Raw genomic sequence first — 9,551 nt, 5'->3', positions numbered from 1 at the left:
GCGGGCACAACCGCGGAGTCCGCGGATTATCCGCGGATCGGGCGGATGAAATTAAAAAAATTAGATTTTATCTGCGGGTCGGGTCGGGTCGGGTCGGGTCGGGCGGTTGAAATAAAAAAAAATTAGATTTTAAATAGATTCAGGCGGGTGGCAGTTAAACCAATTCGGAAATATATATACATAGTTAAATGTTGTTACCCACATACGAAAAACGAGCAGGCACCTGTAGCATATGCCACAACAGAAAAAAAAAAAAAAAAAGAGATGGACACTTTTACGGAGCGGAGAAGGGACGCCTCGCCGGGGTCCGGGACCGAGGCCCCTTCCCCCGAGAGGGCCCCACCGGCAGCCGTAGCTGAGGTGATCCGCGAGAAGGGCCCGACGCACGTCCAGGGTCACCACCGCGCCCACCGCACCGACACCCCGCCTCGTCCGCCTTCGCCGCGGCCGGCGTCACGCGCAGCAGGTAAGCAGCATACCTGCCCGCCACCCCCGCGTAACAGGGGTCACTCCGCGCGCAGTGCGCTCACGAAAGGGGTGGGGCTCACCCTGGTTGATATAGACAGCAGGACGGTGGCCATGGAAGTTGGAACCCGCTAAGGAGTGTGTAACAACCCACCTGCCGAATCAAATAGCCCTGAAAATGGATGGCGCTGGAGCGTCGGGCCCATACCCGGCCGTCGCCGGCAGCGAGATGCGCTTGGAGGTGCGCTCAGCGCGGCTCCCATATGATTGCGCACTGGTGTGCGTCTGGGTCGTGACAGCGTGGCACGCGAATGTCTGTGCTGCATTGGATCAGTCTCCTTTCTTTAACAGGCAAAAGCTTTAAAACCTCACTAATGCCTTGCATCGTCTATATTAGATATATAACAACGGGCGGGTGCGGGCGGGTGCGGTTCTGATCAAATGTTAGATCGGGTGGATGGCGGATGGTTGACGACTTTCTGATGCGGTTGCGGATGAAATAATTGCCTATCCGCGCATCTCTACTAACTACAAATGCAGGCAGACAGCTAACAAACAATCCAAGACGTCTAATAAAGTTCCAAAGCAGATTAATCCATTTAGGCTCTTTATTGTTGTTGATCTTGCTTTGTCTTTTCCTATCTTTACTTTTGTCTTGCACTGGACTGTTTTTTTTTTTTTTTTAAACTGAAATACACACAATGACAAATGTATAAGCTATGTGATGTGATTCAATTAACATACTAAAATGTAATACACAATATGTAAATATTAGCTACACAAATATACAGTACTATCATCAAACAAATACTTCTGAGTGTTGAAACTATTTCGATGGTGGAAATACATGACTGGCATCCATTGAAACAGTGCACAAAAATCCATCCATCCATTTTCTACCGCTTATTCCCTTCGGGGTCGCGGGGGGCGCTGGAGCCTATCTCAGCTACAATCGGGCGGAAGGCGGGGTACACCCTGGACAAGTCGCCAAATCGTTTTTCAATAAATGTAACCACTTTCCACCTTAATATTGAGTTACATAAACAAGTTAAACAGTTTACTTACAGACTTATCTTTTCCAAGGCTTGTAAGAGCTAACACAACTTGTCTACTTCTCAATTGTCTCATGAACTGAACTGACTCGCCAATCCGGAAGTGGCCAGACTAATGACGCGTAGTATTTTCATATCGCCACAGGGTGTCAGTAAGAGTCTACAATCAAATGGCCGTAACATTGCCCATTTGGAATTCGTTCCCAAGGATTCGAATAAAGAACCAACTCTTTTTCTTTACTATAGTGGTCTCGATAACGGGTACCGGGTCTCAAAAGGGGATTCGAGTCCGAGGACTCGGTTCTTTTCTTACCGAACAACCGGGAAAACCGGTTTCGAGCATCATCCCTAGTCTTCACGTATCTCTTGTCTGTGACTGCCATCTACTGGTCACACTTATAATTTCATTATGTACTAGATAAAATAGCTTCGAGGTCAGTAAGCAAAAACAGAATTATTCCGTACATTAGGCGCACTTTTTGAGAAAAAAAAAAGATTTTAAGTGCGCCTTATAGTCCGGAAAATTCGATAAATACGGAGGGGAAAGAGGGTAGAATCTTGGGTTAGAAAAAAAAAACTTGTTAGCTTCGATAAGCACATATACACTAGTTACGACATAGAAACAACTCCGATGATTGAGCTGCGGGCCTTCTGGCGCGTCCGTCGCACCAAAGGAGGAAAGCAGTGGCAAAGGCCTGGGGTGGGGATATGTGTGCATATGACTTACTCACACGCACCCCATCCCCCTGTATTTGAGACGAGGTGCTTTACTCTGACATAATTGGCACATTCATGCTGTGCGGGGAGATGGATGAACCGCACTCTTGATTTAAGAATGTCAATGCAAGTTCATTAGGCGCTTCCACTGAGGATAACACGCTCCCTCGAGCAACCTATCACATTCTTTGGATGTCAAATAGAGGCTGGACTAGTAATATTTAAAGATAGTGGTAGGGGTAGAATCTTTAGTTCTTTCACCAGAAGGGATTGGGATCAAGCTAATGATCCACACCTTTCTTTCAGGCATAACATCATTAAAATGTCCATTCTCACATCCACATTAAGGAGATTTTGTATGTGAAAGCTTCGCAGTCAAGTCCCTTGTTGATCCATAATTATCTAACACACGCTCCTACACCACCCTTTTCATTTTCCCAAGCTGATCAATTAGGTCTGGAGTCATTTGTTCCAGGGTCGAATTGTGGCCCTCAAAACCACGTTAAAGAAAATAATAAATGGGTTCAAATCCATTGTGTGAATCCTCCCAAGCATTCACACGTATGGTTTTCTACACCAAAATTCATCTATTTATTATTTCGGCGCGCTCTACCCTCCGCATTTTTCTTCCGATTCAAACCGTTCCAACTTCAAACTGTTCAGCCTATTCGGGAATCGCGGACTTTGCCTTGACAAATTCCAAAATATTCCCAGATTTCCCAGAATTCCAGGTTTTCCGGGCCATTTTTCCCCATTTAAAATTACTTGGCCATTTTTTCCAACTTCCACCATTTCCACATTTGTCAAATAATTCAAACCATTCCACCTTCAACATATTCCACTCATGCTGGACATTCAAACTATCCTTTTTCCAAATTAAAAAAAAAATCCGGGAATTCCCAGTTTTCCGAACCCTATTTTCACCCTTTTTTCTGTCGAATACTCTTTCCACATTTTTCAACGCGCTTTGACCATTCCACTGTCAAAACATTCCTCTTAATCAGGACAAAAAACTAAGTTGTGTATTGAACTGGAAAAATTCCCGGTTTTCCTGAAATCCTAGAAATCCGTAATACAATTTCTCAAATTAAAATGTTACTACTTCAACATTTCTCAACCGTTTTGAAAAATTCTAACACGAACATATTGAAAGCATTCAAGTTTTTTACCTTTTAAAAAGAATTCCCTCTTTTCCTGGAATTCCTACATTTTTAAGAAATTCCCATTGAAATTAATGGAACATTTTTCAAAGTTCCACAACTCCTACATTTTTCATCTAATTCAAACCGTTTCAACTTCAATATATTCAGCCTGTTCAACAATTCTAAAAAAAAAAAAAAAATTCCCAGATTTCCTAGAATTCCCAGTTTTTAGAAGACATTTTCCTCATTCAAAATGAATTTGCCATTCTTCAAACGTCCGCCATTTCCACATTTTCAACCTATTCAAACCATTCCAACATCAACTCACTCCACTCATCCTGGGCATTTAAACTAACACTTTCCCAAGTTCCAAACCAAATTCCGGTTTTCCTGGAAATTCAAACTCTTCAACATTCAAGCTATTCTTACAGTCATACTACATTCTATCAGCATTTCAGTTCAACTTCAGCATTGGAGCATTCACATGCAATTCCTTCAGGAATTGCCTCATCTAGTTATTTGATATTTCACTATTCAATTATTAAAAATATTTATTAATTCATTTGTATTGTTTGTAAATTAATTTAATTGTGTTAATGGACAAAGGACAATATTTATTTCAATTTTTTAATGTATTGAAATTTTCAATGAACAAAATGATTGTACAACCAAACCAAATAATTGTTCCTTTTGTGAAAAATGGAGAATTGAATGAATCAAGATATTTGATACTCTTGAACTAATTTGATCCAAATTGGCCATGTGCAAAAATACTAGGGCCGCTCCAGGTTAAATTCGGGACCCTGGGCAGAATTTTATTTGGAGGCCCCCTACATTACAACTTCTTCTGTAATACTTTTTTCAATCAAACTTGAATTTTATTTGATGCATGTTTAGTACTAAAACAAATTCATTGGAAAGAAAGTGTTCAATAATATTTTTTAGTGCAAAACAACAAAAATAACATCATTAAAATACAAATACATTTATAAACCTCACTATTTAAAGTACCAGTAGAGTGGAAAAACAAGTTTACTTTATATGCTTATTTGTGTTTCATTGTATCCATTAAACCATATCCAATTGTATTTACTCTCCACAAAGTATGTGAAAACATCGTTTAAACATCACAAAATGCCACAAATTCACTCAGCCATTTTGAATATTCCCCTACGAACACCTTCGGTAATATCTGAAAATTCTACGTCAATGTCGTAACGCTTCTGCACTCTGACCATTTTAGCAGATAAGTCATACTTTAAATACCCATTATGCATTCGAAATCGTTAAGAATAGAATTAGAATTAGAATATATCTTTATTGTCATTGTACAACGAAATTGTAAGCAAAACTAATCATAAATAAATAGCTAACAATTTAGTCAATAGCTTGAGGGTCCTCTGTTGAGCTCTTTCTAAAAACATCCACAAAGCGCCAACAATACTCCATTTACATGTTGTGACTTGAATATTAACCAAATATGAGTAATATTGTTATTATAAGCGCTAACTCAGACGGAGTATTTTAGCGGTGCATTGATAGCAGTGAGCTAAAGATAGTGTATGCTTCTGATGGTAACACGCTAAGCCGGCGGCTGCCTTTGCTTCGTCTCAAACTTGCCAAAAGTAAATTCTACATTATAATTCATGCAGCTCTCACGTGGTAGTAGACAAATGTGGCCTTGGACCGACATGCTGGTCCACTTTCACATCTCCGAGGTGGCGAAAAAGACACAAAAAGACGCTTTTTTGAACCCTTAGTGAGGATTGCGATTAATCATTCATCTAAACGGGATTATGTGAGCGTCCCGTCGGTCGTCATCCCAGCAAGAGTGGAAATGTTACAGTAAGTGTTTTTTGTTTTTTTTATTTGTTATTGTTAGTTTGTATCTTTAGCACTTAGCAATGATACGGATGCTAGTATCACAATAAAGTTGCATCTGCCGGGTAGCAGTGAGGTTTCGGAAACTTATTGCTCATCCGGTTTATCGGGCTCAAAAATACAAGGTCCAGGATCATAATTTTCCTAAAGTAAACATTGTTGACTCTCACAAAGTCTGCTTGATTAGCATTGTTGTGGATGGGGAAGGGATCTTTGGTTAATCGCAACTAGCTTCCTCATTATCTCTCAAAATGGCTCAGGAATCTCCGTGAGATTGATACCATTTTGATCATATCTATTTATTTGCAAACTTTTAAAGTCTTTTGGTTTAATAAATCAGATAAACCGTATTTTCCGCACTATAAGGCGCACCTAAAAACCTCAAATTTTCTCAAAAGCTGACAGTGCGCCTTATAATCCGGTGCGCCTTATACACTGTAAAAAGTCAGTGTTCAAAAACAAGAAAAAATATATATAAATATTAGTGGTATTTTATTTGAACTAAGCAAAATTATCTGCCAATAGAACAAGAAAATTCGGCTTGTCAAGACTTTCCAAAACAAATTAGCTAACCTCAATGAACCCAAAAAATACCTTAAAATAAGTATATTCTCACTAATAACAAGTGCACATTTCTTGGTAGAAAAAAAAAAGACCTTTTTGCTCAATATGTTGAAAAATATTCTTAAATTAAGTAAATGCTAGTGCCATTATCTTGACATAATGATATGCGCTCGCCATCATGCTTGAAGTAAGAATTATTACTTTAAAAAAGTAGTTTTATACTTGTGAGTGTTAATGACACAGCTTTGCACCAGTTGATATTCTAGTTTCAAGCATGTTTTACTCAATATAGGTCATCAAATCTCAGCAACAAGCTGTAATATCTTACTGAGATCATTTAGGACCCAAACCCTTAAAACAAGTAAAACACTCTAACATAAAATCTGCTTAGTGAGAAGAATTATCTTATCAGACACAAAATAAGCAAATGTCACCCTTATTTGAGATATTTCATCTTACTTAGATTTCACTTTTTTGCAGTGTATGTGATATAAATGTTGCACTACATGTTATACCTTGCTGTTGTTAAAAGATAAACAAAACACCACGTCACTGACTTTATCTCGGGGAAAATAATAAAACAGCTGTTTATTCATTTTGGGAGTGAACAGAGTTGTCAGAACGCTGGTTTGTAATCTATTGATAAAGTTTGACTGACCTATCTGACTGTTTTGTTGACATTCCCTTTAGCGCAGCTCCATCTAATGGATGCATAGGTGCGCCTTATAATCCGGTGCGCCTTATATATGAACAACGTTTTGAAATATGCCATTCATTGAAGGTGCGCCTTATAATCCAGTGCGCCTTATAGCGCGGAAAATACGGTATGTAATAATAGCTTTGACATAGAGGCAACTTGTTTTTCCACTCTACTGGTACTTAAAACTACAATTTGACTCTCGTACCTTCCTCCTTACAAGATGAACACTAATGCTGTGCATCACAAGAACCACTAATGCATATTGGGGCCAATTCTCTATTATATTCCTATCAGTAACGGAGCAGGTAGCAACTAGGAACATGTTTGGGGTAAAAATTCATGAATTTACATTTTTACATGTGTTTCGGGGCCCAACTCATAGCACATGAGCTGCGTTGATGGTGGAGCAGCTCTGGTCGGACCAAACCAACAAAATATAGATCCACTTCAGATTTGTAGCAATTCATATTCAAATAAATGTTAATATATCATCTGCTACTTTGGTGCTGTGTCCAAAGTGTGGCCTGGGAGCCATTTTCATCCTTCAGCTCTCAGAAAGAAAAACAATTCTGATTGGATATTACTAGGGATGTCCGATAATGGCTTTTTGCCGATATCCGCTATTCCAATATTGTCCAACTCTTTAATTACCGATACCGATATCAACTGATGTATACAGTCGTGGAATTAACACATTATTATGCCTAATTTGGACAACCAGGTATGGTGAAGATAAGGTACTTTAAAAAAAATGAATACAATAAAATAAGATAAATAAATTAAAAACATTTTCTTGAATAAAAAAGAGAGTAAAACAATATAAAAACAGTTACATAGAAACTAGTAATTAGTGAAGTGAAGTGAATTATATTTTTATAGCGTTTTTTCCCTAGTGACTCAAAGCGCTTTACATAATGAAACCCAATATCTAAGTTACATTTAAACCAGTGTGGGTGGCCACTGGGAGCAGGTGGGTAAAGTGTCTTGCCCAAGGACACAACGGCAGTGACTAGGATGGCGGAAGCGGGGATCGAACCTGCAACCCTCAAGTTGCTGGCACGGCCACTCTACCAACTGAGCTATACCACCCCTTAATTAATGAAAATGAGTAAAATGAACTGTTAAAGGTTAGTACTATTAGTGGACCAGCAGCACGCACAATCATGTGTGCTTACGGACTGTATCCCTTGCAGACTGTATTGATATATGTTGATATATAATGTAGGAACCAGAATATTAATAACAGAAAGAAACAACCCTTTTTTGTAAATGAGTGTGAATGAGTGTAAATGGGGGAGGGAGGTTTTTTGGGTTGGTGCACTAATTGTAAGTGTATGTTGTGTTTTTTATGTTGATTTAATAAATAAAAAATTAAAAAAACATACCGATAATAAAAAAAAAACATACCGATAATTTCCGATATTACATTTTAACGCATTTATCGGCCGATAATATCGGCAGGCCGATATTATCGGACATCTCTAGATATTACACCTATAACCAGAGGTGGGACCAAGTCATTGTTTTGCAAGTCACAAGTAAGTCTCAAGTCTTTGCCCTCAAGTCCGAGTCAAGTCCCGAGTCAAGACAGGCAAGCCCCGAGTCAAGTCCAAAGTCAAGACTGGAAAGTCTCAAGTCAAGTCCTAAGTCCTGCATTTTGAATTTCGAGTCCTTTCAAGTCCTTTTAACCACAGACTAATATATTAACACAGATTGTGTATGCTTTTCAAACGCTGTATTTATTTATTAAAACAAGTGCATTTTAAATTGCAGGAAAGAAAATTGTGCTGACATTGCACTTTATAATAGCACTATTAACCAGTCATTTTAAACATTAACTCATTCCTTTACAGAACAAACACATTGAAAAATAAAGTGCAAATGTACTTATTTGTACAAAAGTGTTAACATTGAACATGACATATACGTGAACATAACAAAAAAGTTGTACTTTTTATATGTCAGGGCCCTATGCTGCATTGCATTTGCAAAAGACCAAATTAGCCAAGAGTCTGTCAGTCATTTGTGCACGATGGGGGCGTAGTCTGATGCCACCATGGCTGAAAACTCGCTCCACTGGAGCACTGGAGGCAGGCACTGCCAAGACTCTCATGGCCACTCGGAACAGTGAAGGAAGAGTCTTCATGTTCAATGCCCAGAACAAAAGGGGGGAGAGAGTTGTTTTGGGTTGGTGCACTACTTGTAAGTGTATCTTGTGTTTTTTATGTTGATTTAATTAAAAAGAAAATTTAAAAAAATTATTTCTTGTGCGGCCCGATACCAATCGATCCACGGACCAGTACCGGGCCGCGGCCCGGTGGTTGGGGACCACTGAGGTAAACAACCAACAGTATGTCAGAAAGCTAGCTAAAACGGTACACATATTCATAATATAGTATACATTTTAACTGACCTTTATTTTACTATTTTTGTCTTTTTTTAGGTGGCTAAAATACGCGGTGCTGCTGACCGCCGTCTAACGTTACGTGTGATATATTGACTAACGTAACCCTGCTTAAAAAAAATCACTGAACAAAAAGTATGAATAAGGTAGTGAACTGCAACAGATTCCCGTGTTTGCAATAACGTTATAACGTTAGCAGTGAGTTTACAGCCTCACTGATTTAACTACACAGCAAATAAAAGTCACGTTACTTAGCCAATAAACGTTATCTTACATTCAAAACTTACCGTTCTTTGTGCAACTTCAAATGCCGGACGAAGTTGGAAGTTGTTGCCTCTCCATCAGTAATTTTCGAACCGCATGTGTTGCATACTGCAAACCGTTTTGTGTTGACCACCTCGTAATTTTTATACCCAAACAAAATTATTTTAGGTATCATTTTTTGTTCACTGGCGTGTGGTTTGGACATGTCTTCTTCGTTGGTTGTCCTGCAATTTGATTGGATGAATGCTGTGTGATGAAAACAAAGTAGATCTAATTTGATTGGCTGTTGTACTGAGACCACACCAGCTGACACACGCAACGCTGATAGACAAGTACACAATGAAAAATACGGAGCGCTCCCG

The 9,551-nt window shown here is 39.0% G+C and overlaps 1 protein-coding gene across 1 annotated transcript in view; it reads left to right on the top strand.

Moving 5' to 3' along the window:
* The window catches only part of slc45a2 (solute carrier family 45 member 2), a 113,885-nt gene that overhangs the window by 96,323 nt on the left and 8,011 nt on the right, over nt 1–9,551 (top strand). The gene's annotated exons all lie outside the window — the stretch shown is intronic.

This window comes from Nerophis lumbriciformis, linkage group LG32 (genome assembly GCF_033978685.3).
Source record: "Nerophis lumbriciformis linkage group LG32, RoL_Nlum_v2.1, whole genome shotgun sequence".
Classification (NCBI taxonomy): domain Eukaryota; kingdom Metazoa; phylum Chordata; class Actinopteri; order Syngnathiformes; family Syngnathidae; genus Nerophis; species Nerophis lumbriciformis.
Note: the sequence above shows the minus strand (reverse complement) of the source record. Positions and strands in the feature narration are given on the sequence as shown.